This window comes from Puntigrus tetrazona, unplaced genomic scaffold (genome assembly GCF_018831695.1).
Source record: "Puntigrus tetrazona isolate hp1 unplaced genomic scaffold, ASM1883169v1 S000000008, whole genome shotgun sequence".
NCBI lineage: Eukaryota > Metazoa > Chordata > Actinopteri > Cypriniformes > Cyprinidae > Puntigrus > Puntigrus tetrazona.
Genome location: NW_025047688.1, coordinates 1,404,146 through 1,413,622, shown reverse-complemented (window position 1 = coordinate 1,413,622; position 9,477 = coordinate 1,404,146). Strand labels below are relative to the sequence as shown.

The following is a 9,477-nucleotide window of genomic DNA, read 5'->3' as shown; positions in this document are numbered from 1 at the left end:
CTGAATGGCCACAGACACCTCGATAGGAACGGCTCTGAGCTTATCCCTGATGCCTTCCTGAAGACCAGAACATCGCAGATCCCACTCAATGTATTTACAGCAGAGGTTAAACGGGAACGTCATCATGATTCCAAAAGGAGAACCGTACGAACAGTGCACCCAGAAATAAAACTCTCAATGCACTAAATGATACAACAGGAGATACTGATTAATCATCAAATTAAAAGTTGACCAGAGGGGGAACGTTTTCATGTTTTTTCATGTTTTAAAGTATATTAATATTAACATACTTTAAAATAATTTATTCCTGTAAAGCAAAGCTGAATTACTCCAGTCTTCAACGTCACATCATTCTAATATACTCTATAATCAATGTTGGATACAGTTACTGCATAATATTTTTTGGGACCTGCTATACGTTGTATCCTGAAGTAAAACGTTAATAAGTAAAAAAAAAAGTTTTGTTTATTTGTTTAAAAAAGAAACCAGTATTGGAATATTATTGTAATTTGACGTTAATCTGCATAGTGCCACGCCTACATCTCACAAACCAATCAACAACAGGTTCATCAACCCTGCCCTGCATGTCTTCTTCTAGTCAATTACAACCACATGTTTCATCACAACTTTAAAACTTACTTGCAATCTGAGTTTGCTCTTGTAACAGGCTTTCTTGTTCTGTCCTCGTAGCTCCAGGATGCCGGTGGACTGGAAGTCCTGATCCATGGCGCTCTTCTCCAGAAACACAACCCTAGAAGGAAGACCCAGCTTCCTGCGGTACCACTCAGCCTCGAGAGTACAGGAGATGGCTATCAAACAAACAACAAACGAACAACACCTTTAGAATATGTGAGCTTCAGAACAAAGAAAGGCTCTTATGTACTTCAGTGAACTTCTAGCATGTAGTTTTTCTTGTCTTCTGTCAGTATTAATAACGCAGAATGCATTTGGACCACATCTTAAGTACTGTTCTCATTAAGATCACAATAACGATAACTATAATGGCATCTACCCCAGCAGACGATAGCATTCTGTTTATTGTACACCTGACGATTAAAAAAACCTTTGGAATAAAAAACGAAAATAATAATAGGTACTGAGAGCATAAGCAGACTTACTGAGTTTAGGGTTGTAGGTGGAGGGCTTTGCTTTATATGAGAAACACGCTTCCANGGACGATAGCATTCTGTTTATTGTTACACCTGACGATTAAAAAAACCTTTGGAATAAAAAACGAAAATAATAATAGATACTGAGAGCATAAACAGACTTACTGAGTTTAGGGTTGTAGGTGGAGGGCTTTGCTTTATATGAGAAACACGCTTCCACTGTCAAGCTGTGAGGGATGCAAGATTAAACACCCATAAATATTAGAGTTCAAAATATCAAGCGTATTTATAAGTGACGGTAGTATCTCACCATACGCTGTTGCCGCATGTTTTCTTCACCAAGTCAATCTCCCTTGGTGTCACTTTGATGTCTTTCTTGATGCTAATGACATTTTTGGACCTGCACACGAGAGGGATGTTATATCATGCACACCTCCAGGTAATGACCTAGACGGGAGAAGTGAGCGACCGGCACCTGTATATGAAAACTGTGTCAGAGAGCGAGCCCACGGCGAGATCAGGGTACGAGTTCTGATCCAGGTCCATGTTTCCGGCCAGAGAATAGCCAAACATCTTAATATTGTGCTGTTTACCCTCCAGAATCTGCAAGGCAAAGACTATTATATGTACAGCAATAGCCAACAATACATTATATGGGTAAAATTCTTTTATGCCTAAAAGCATTAAGAAATATAAAGTCAAAATCTTAGATTTTGAGTACAAAGTTTAATCAGACAAAAGCAAAGTAGAATCAAAACCAAATTAGATTTAGATATACAATGAAATATCTAATGCATAAAACCAAGTAAGTATCTATTTTTCGCCAGTGTTTCATGCTGAAAATGGAAAAGCTTTTAAACCGGATGACATTGGAAAAGGAGTCTCACAGTGCCCTTTATTCCTTTTAGTTCCACCAATATTTGATCCAAGTAATTTTTCACAGATCTGTTCCATTAAAAGTGCAGACAGGAGAGCAAACACAGAGACAGACGGTGTTTAGTGTCTAACCTGAGCCGGTGTGGTATTGATGCCGTCGGCAGATCCCTGGAAGATGTACACGCGACCAAACCCAGAGTCTGCATAAGGAGCACCTACTGCGATATCTGAGAAACAAGCAGGAAGAAAATGAAACAATCCGAAGAAGTCACTATTCTGCAACCAAAGCTAAAAAATGCATTCAACCTTCAAAAGAATCCAGATTGAGGTCTCCGATGTTCTCCACAGCCAGTCCAAACATGGAGTCTTTGGTTCCATTCAGGCGGACAGGAGTGACGTCTTTCCACCTTCCGGCCTTGTTGATGTAAACGTACACGGCTCCTCCCACTTCTTCATCTCTCTGGAAGAACTGAGGAGCACCGACCACAACGTCCTGCCAGCTGGAGGACAATCAGCACAGTTCAGCTGCCCATTCACAACACAGCCGCTCAGTTCCTACAGATCTCCTGTCACCTTCCTCAATCTGGAAGGTTACTTTGGAAATGTAGTAAATTACAGATTACAAGTTACCTTATCTGAAATATAAAAAGCATTGTAACTTTTACAATTACTTTGTTAATGTAACTGATTACATTTGATTACGTTTTGATTGTTTTTTCTACATTTCTAATGTTTTTCCATGTTATTCATTTTCACCCAAACCAGGCGGGGCTAACCTTACAGTAGTGCTCAACACTGATTAAGATTATAATCATTATAATCAGCCACCACTAAATCGGACTTACTTGCACTTGCATCTAATAAAATGCAAAAAAAACAGTTCATTTAAAAAAACACGTCTCATATATTAAAGCAGTTGCAATTTGCAAAAAGAAATCGGTTAAATCTGATACTAAATCAGGTGTAACCCCTTTGTAATTAACACAATAATTTATTGCATTTTTTTCAGTAAATGTAATAACTGTTGTAAATGTATAACTGGTTACAGTTACATTTATTTGTGGTTATTGTAGAATACATTGCATTCTAAGGTGTCCTAACCATATCTTTACGTACTAAATAATATCAATTGCTTAGGATTTGGCTCGTAGGATTACTTGCATGTAATTATGCATAATGTATTGTTATTATAATAGTAAATGCATGTAATATGTGTAACAGCGACACATGTATCTAGTTACTTCCGAGCACTGTGCGTCACCCACCCATCTCCGTTCAGGTCCACTACAGCGACATCATATCCAAAGGAGGATGCGAGGCCCGGTCCTTCCAGAACGTGTTCGGATGTGAGCGTGGTGGACATCTCTCCCTCCGTCCGCAGAAACACCACCGCACCGCTGTGATTGGCTCTCGGCGCTCCTGACACTACGATGAGTCTGCCTTTCTCTGTGATGCTGTGGCCGGAGTCCAGAGAGAATCCTGGACACGAGCAAGATAGAGATGCTCTGACCACAGAACACACACACACACTGATCTTTAAGCGGTTCTCTCACTCACCTAGGTAACTGTTGGCTGGGACTGGCACTAGATTTGGATCCAGGCGGTTTTCATCCCCGACCTCGTAAGGGCCGTCATCAAACAAGCCCATTTCCAGAAGAGTGTTGTTCTTCTGCTCCACGCGCACTATACCTAGACAACAGAAGTGAAGGGGTGAGCGCTAATCAAATGTGCTACAGGAAAACAAATGATCGAGTAATGGTTATTTGTGCAAAAAAGAAGTGTGGTTAATGGTTTTGAAGGATTGTGCAACATGTACTTCAAACATTTAAAGTATACAGTATATTTTTATAATTGCATTTTTGTATGATATAATATTAATTCAATAAAAGGCCACTAAAGAAGAGCTTACTTTTATGACGTTTATTTTGATGTGTTATACTAAAATACATGTTGCGTTCTCGAATGTAATTATAATTACATTAATATTAAAAATGTATATTTAATTGCGGCTTTATCGTGTTGTACGAATAGAAATTGAATGTAAATTGTGCGAATATATATTCAATGCATGTTAAAATGACATTTTTGTTTACCATTAATACTATCGAAATATTTGAGTAGAAGTAATTACAAAATTACTTCGAAAAATGAACATAAGTCCTACTTTTGTGTGTCAAAGAGTACTATAAATTTAATGTAAATCTAAAAACTATAATACTTTTTCATTTCATTGCAAGTAATGCACAATTAAGTGACTGAAAACATTACATACAATTTGCATTTAAGCATATTCGTTTATATTAAGTATAGAATTTCAGTTATAGGTACTATTTTTTAAAAGTATGCTTTAAAACTAAGTACTTTTTCAACACAATTGTGTGAATTAATAACAATTTAGCACAGGTTGCAGTGCTCCTCCACACCAGCGGGGGTCACCGTGCATATAAAACACATAGGTAAAAACACTGGCTATTTTTATGGATCAGTCCATCATAATAAATAAATGATAGCAGTATGAGGTGTCTATGAGGTAAGACCTTGCCAAAGGTCGAAACAGTGACCTGTGAGCTCTGCTTTCAGACTCAAAGGACACACTTCACACATATTCTGCATCATTTAATGAGCTTGCTGTTAAATAACCTGTACCTTTTAACTTTCTGATGCACAGAAATAAAGAATTTCTGCTAAATGTTAGTTTTTCAGTATTAACCAGACTTCTCCACTACGGTCAAAAGTCTGGTCACATGACAACAGGTTTGTTTTATTTTTCGCATCCAAAGTCTTTCTACCCTTCCAGTTGTATGCCCCTGGTGCTCCAAAGACGACATAATGGTAGTCTTTAGTGAAGGTGGCAGCCAGGCCCTGCTGACAGGCCCCGAATCTCTCATGACCCCTGGTGCGCCCATCGCAGAATTTCCAGTTCCCTCCGTCTTCGTCTGATTGGCTGTCGATGCTCAGGTCCTGGCTGAGCATGTAGCAGCGTCCGGTGATGTCACGCGCCTCCTGGGGGGTGTTGGGGAACAACAGGCGCTGGTAGCGATGGGCACATGTCTGAGACACAAAGAAAGAAGCTGATATGGACCTTGCGTGATAAATAATAAATCGGTTATGGGTAACTATGTTCTTGACGTACCACAATCTTGCCTCCAGGTCCTTGGCTCTGAACAGTTACACCCATCCACTGGTTCTCCTTATTCTCCACGCGAGCATCAACTGTGGGAGTCACCATGAAGAGAAACCAGGTCATGATTATACGTATACTGGCACTGCTGAGCGTTGAAACCAATGACACAAAACAGCACATGGATGAATTTATATAAGTGACCCAGGTCCACAAAAGCAGTCATAAGGGTCCATTTTTTGGTGTAAATTGAGGGTGCAAAAGAATTAAACTATTGAAAAGAATTGCCTTTAATGTTGTCCAAATCAAGTTCTTAGCAATGCATATTACCAATAAAATGGAACACAGTCTTTCCTTAATATCCTGATTTTATGCATAAAAGAAAAATGAATAATTTTGACCTATACAATGTATTGTTGGTTATTGCTACAAATATACCCATGCTACATATGACTGCTTTTGTGCAAATCTTTGGGGCATGCATTTCCACATAATTTTACGCTTAAATCCATGCCAAAGCTCATATACTGTCTTTGACATGGAAAAGTGCTTAGCGTCACGTCAGGGTCTGAGCAGACGTACGCACTTTTTATTGTCAGAGTATTGCATGTTTTTGAAAATATAACCCAGCTCACTCCTCTAAATTATGATGATTGGTCATATTTTATGTGTTAACGACATTAATTAGAAGTCGTTAACAAAGAAGAGAGCTGAAACCATTTATCTGCTCGCAAGTTCAAGATCATTTGAGGTTCATCGATTTCTGTTCATAGAATATCTGAGAAATAATCGTAAGATCGAATTTAGGATGGTTTATGCGCAACATTTAATCAATGAGGCCCCTGGTGCGACAATCTCTAATCTGTAAGACTTCTGTTTTTCTGCGTACCATCATTGTCAAAGTCCACTCGAGTGCAGTCGTCAGGGTGGGTGGTGATGTCACAGCTGTACAGCCCACCTGTGATTTTTGCTCCCTGATTGGACAAAGCCCTGGCTTTGGGAGCACCGATCAACAATCTGTGCAAAGAAACGAATAAAATATAAATTAATCCCTTTTTTTCCCCCAGTAACTTCCAACAAAGGCAAATGTTTTAACCAGCAATGCATGCATCCTGTGTTGAAAAAGGCAATCCCAGAATTCACTGAGACGTATTGACAACACTGATAACAGTTCTCTGTATTACTAAACAAAACCATTATGTCAATATTACATATTATAATATTATAAATAATCCAGTTCAGTGCCCTTTAATGTCTGGTTGACCCTCCAACGTTGCACTTTTGCCGGTTGCCAATCATCATAAAACGAACTACTTGATAATAAATAAATGAATAAGTAAAGAGGAAGAAGCAGTGTGTAGCTACTACTGCCATGCAAAACTAGGTGGCTCTAAAAGCCAGAATACTCTCTTTTCTATAAAAAAGAATGAAGAGAATGCAGAGGTGCCAAATTCTTTTTGTTAGATGTGTTTACCTTCCGTGCCAAAAAAACCCAACAGAGTTAAAGACCAATCTGACAGATAGCATTATTATTGTTGTTTTTTTTTTTTGTTTAAATTGCTATGATATCATTATCAAGATTTCTTTTGCCCACATATAGCCCAAATAATCTATGAGCATAATCCCAAGTCAAACTAAATTTATGCAATTATGTTATGTAATGTAATTATGTAATTATGTTATGTAATTCTCGGAGGCATTTTTTAAAAACATAATAAAAACGAAAAAATATGCAATCAACCCCATGTTACTGCAAAGCTGCAATCGTGCTAATTTAAAGTTTGCATTCTTTTAATTTAGCTAAGAAGTCTGTTTTTCTTCTTTTGGTCAGACGTCTTCAACGTGATTCGCGGGACCACTATTTGAAACACAGCCATAGATTTTAGGAGGACAAAACGCAGGGGAAAAAACCTTGTAATTATGACGTAATTATTAGTCCTTCGTAAACGAGACCGGTGCTTGATGAAGAGGATCTGACAGACTATTTCATCATTGGGTGTCTTCCTGTTTCCAGCACCCATCAGCCAGCTGCACCAAATCAATTATTTACATACACACTGCTGTCAGCACACCACAAAAGACACACATAGGTGTAGATTTGGGGGGAAAACCCCAATCATGTGTCTTTTTTGAACGAATTTGTAGGAGATGCCGAGAAATGAAGAGGGTTTCTGAGATCTTATGAGTCACGCAAGTGATGTAGCATTTTTAATGACTGCTTGTCAAAGCATAAAAAGTGCTTGTGCGGTCAGAAGAGAAGACAAAACTGAATATACATGAAATCAATAACTGACTTACCCAAAAATCTGCATCGTCTTACACCACACAAATAAAGCTCAGACTTATAGCCATCTGCTGCGTAACCAATCCCTTTTTCCACACTTCATTCCAGACACACCTTTAGGAAAATTCTTTCACTTCCTGCTACCACAACTATAGAGGTTTGATTTTTTTCTTTTCTTGTTTTGTTTTTTCATTAACTAGACATAACTCATCCCCGAGGCACACAGTGGCAGTTTTGCTTGAGTTCACTTCACACACAGCGGTGCAGAACAGCTGGCTCAGCAACTGTTGTTCTGATGAAATCCTTCCAGAACGTTCCTCTTATTTGACAGCCCTTATGAATCAACTATTCTGGGCACTTCAGTGAATACATGAAAAACTTGGCTCTGTCGTCTCACAGTAAACGCAGGGAACGTACTGTAAGACCGACCAAGAAAGTAACGTGGGCATCGTGAATCAGTTTAGTGGTTCGTTTCTGTAAAATGGTATTGCTGCCTCTTGCTTCTTTGGTGACACGTTCAATGTCGAGTGAACAACATTTTAAACAATTAACATACCACCCACCCAAAAGCTAACTGATAGTATTAACAAGGACAAATGTAGAATAAACACATATTCTTAACAACCATGCCATTTTAGATTGCTTTTATAGGTCTATGAGCTTTTTCATCCTGACTTCCTGAAGTGCTCTGAAGTGTTGTGCTTAGTAAGTGTAGTGTTGTACCAGGTAAGCACACACACACACACACACACACACACACACACACACGTATTTTCGTATTGTCATTTTTAAATAATCTGTGAGATTTCAATTATATTTTGACCACCGAACTATGTTTTTAATTTCGGAAATTTGGTCACTTTATGTATTTATTTAATGCAGTCACAAATGCAGTTGCAATGGAGTTACAAATCTTGCACAAAAAAAAAGTGTTTTGAGGAAATAATATTGCATTGTGCCAGAAAATTGTACAAATTAGCATAAAAGAAATAATTAAAAGAAAATAATAATAACAATGATGATTGGTAGAGGCACATTTTCCAAAGAGGCAATGTCGCATAAATTAACATAAAATACTGAATTAATACATTTTTTTGTTAGCTTCGGCCAATGTAGAGCTTCGCTAAGATAAAACATTACAGCAAATAGTTAGAGTCCATTCCCACGAAGATGTGGCAGGTGGACAGTAATGTTCGGAAAGCTCCAGGAACACAGCACCCCTCAATCTCGGTTGGGAAATTCAACACATATCTGATGGACAACATTAGGAATGACATGCCAGCGCTGGAGTTTTAGTACTCAACACTATGCTCTCTCGATGGGAAACAGGCCAGCCACTATGGTGTTGAGAGGTTTCATCAGCATTTCATCTGTGCACCCAGTGCCCCTTAATCTACTTTCCACGGTGAGTCTATTCAGACCAGCATGCAGCTCAGCTGTGGGAACACAGGAGACCACCAGTGGCTTCTATACTGGGACACTCCACCATACAGACCGAGCAAATGGGTCATTGACTATTGAAATCGTTATCGAAAGTTCATTTCAGTTTTGCCTGTTTCAGACTTTTCACATTTGCTAAATTAGAGAAACAACGCGAAAGTAACATAATATTTGTAACTAAGTGACGTGTTTGGCTGCTTTTTTAGGTACTGCAATATCGCAGCGCTTTACTTTTAAATGATTTGTTTCCCCAACATGCCCAACTGAAGAGGATGCACGCTGTCCTGTATACTATTTTACCCTTAAAATGTAGTTAGTCTGGAAATTTGCCAGAATCTGTGATAAACATGGTAAAAGATTCCTTGTCGGGATTTTGTAGGACTGTCCTTTGTTGCGTTAATGAAGTCTGCGCGCTGTTGTCATTGGGTATCTGTCTTTTAGTCTTCAAAATCACAGAAAGGGGCTCAGGAGACCGGCTTTGGGTGATTATTGGACTGAACGACTAATGACTGAGACAAATCATTAAAGATGAATGTGGAGAATGTGGCCAGTCAACCCGACACTCCCCGTTTCCAACCAACATAAGGAAGGACAAAAGATCTCATTAGAGAAATGACGGGAGAACAGCATTTAACTTAAAAAGCCAC

The 9,477-nt window shown here is 38.7% G+C and overlaps 1 pseudogene; it reads right to left on the bottom strand.

Annotated features, from left to right (window-relative positions):
* Positions 1-9,477, bottom strand: part of LOC122332265 — a 26,691-nt pseudogene that overhangs the window by 10,723 nt on the left and 6,491 nt on the right.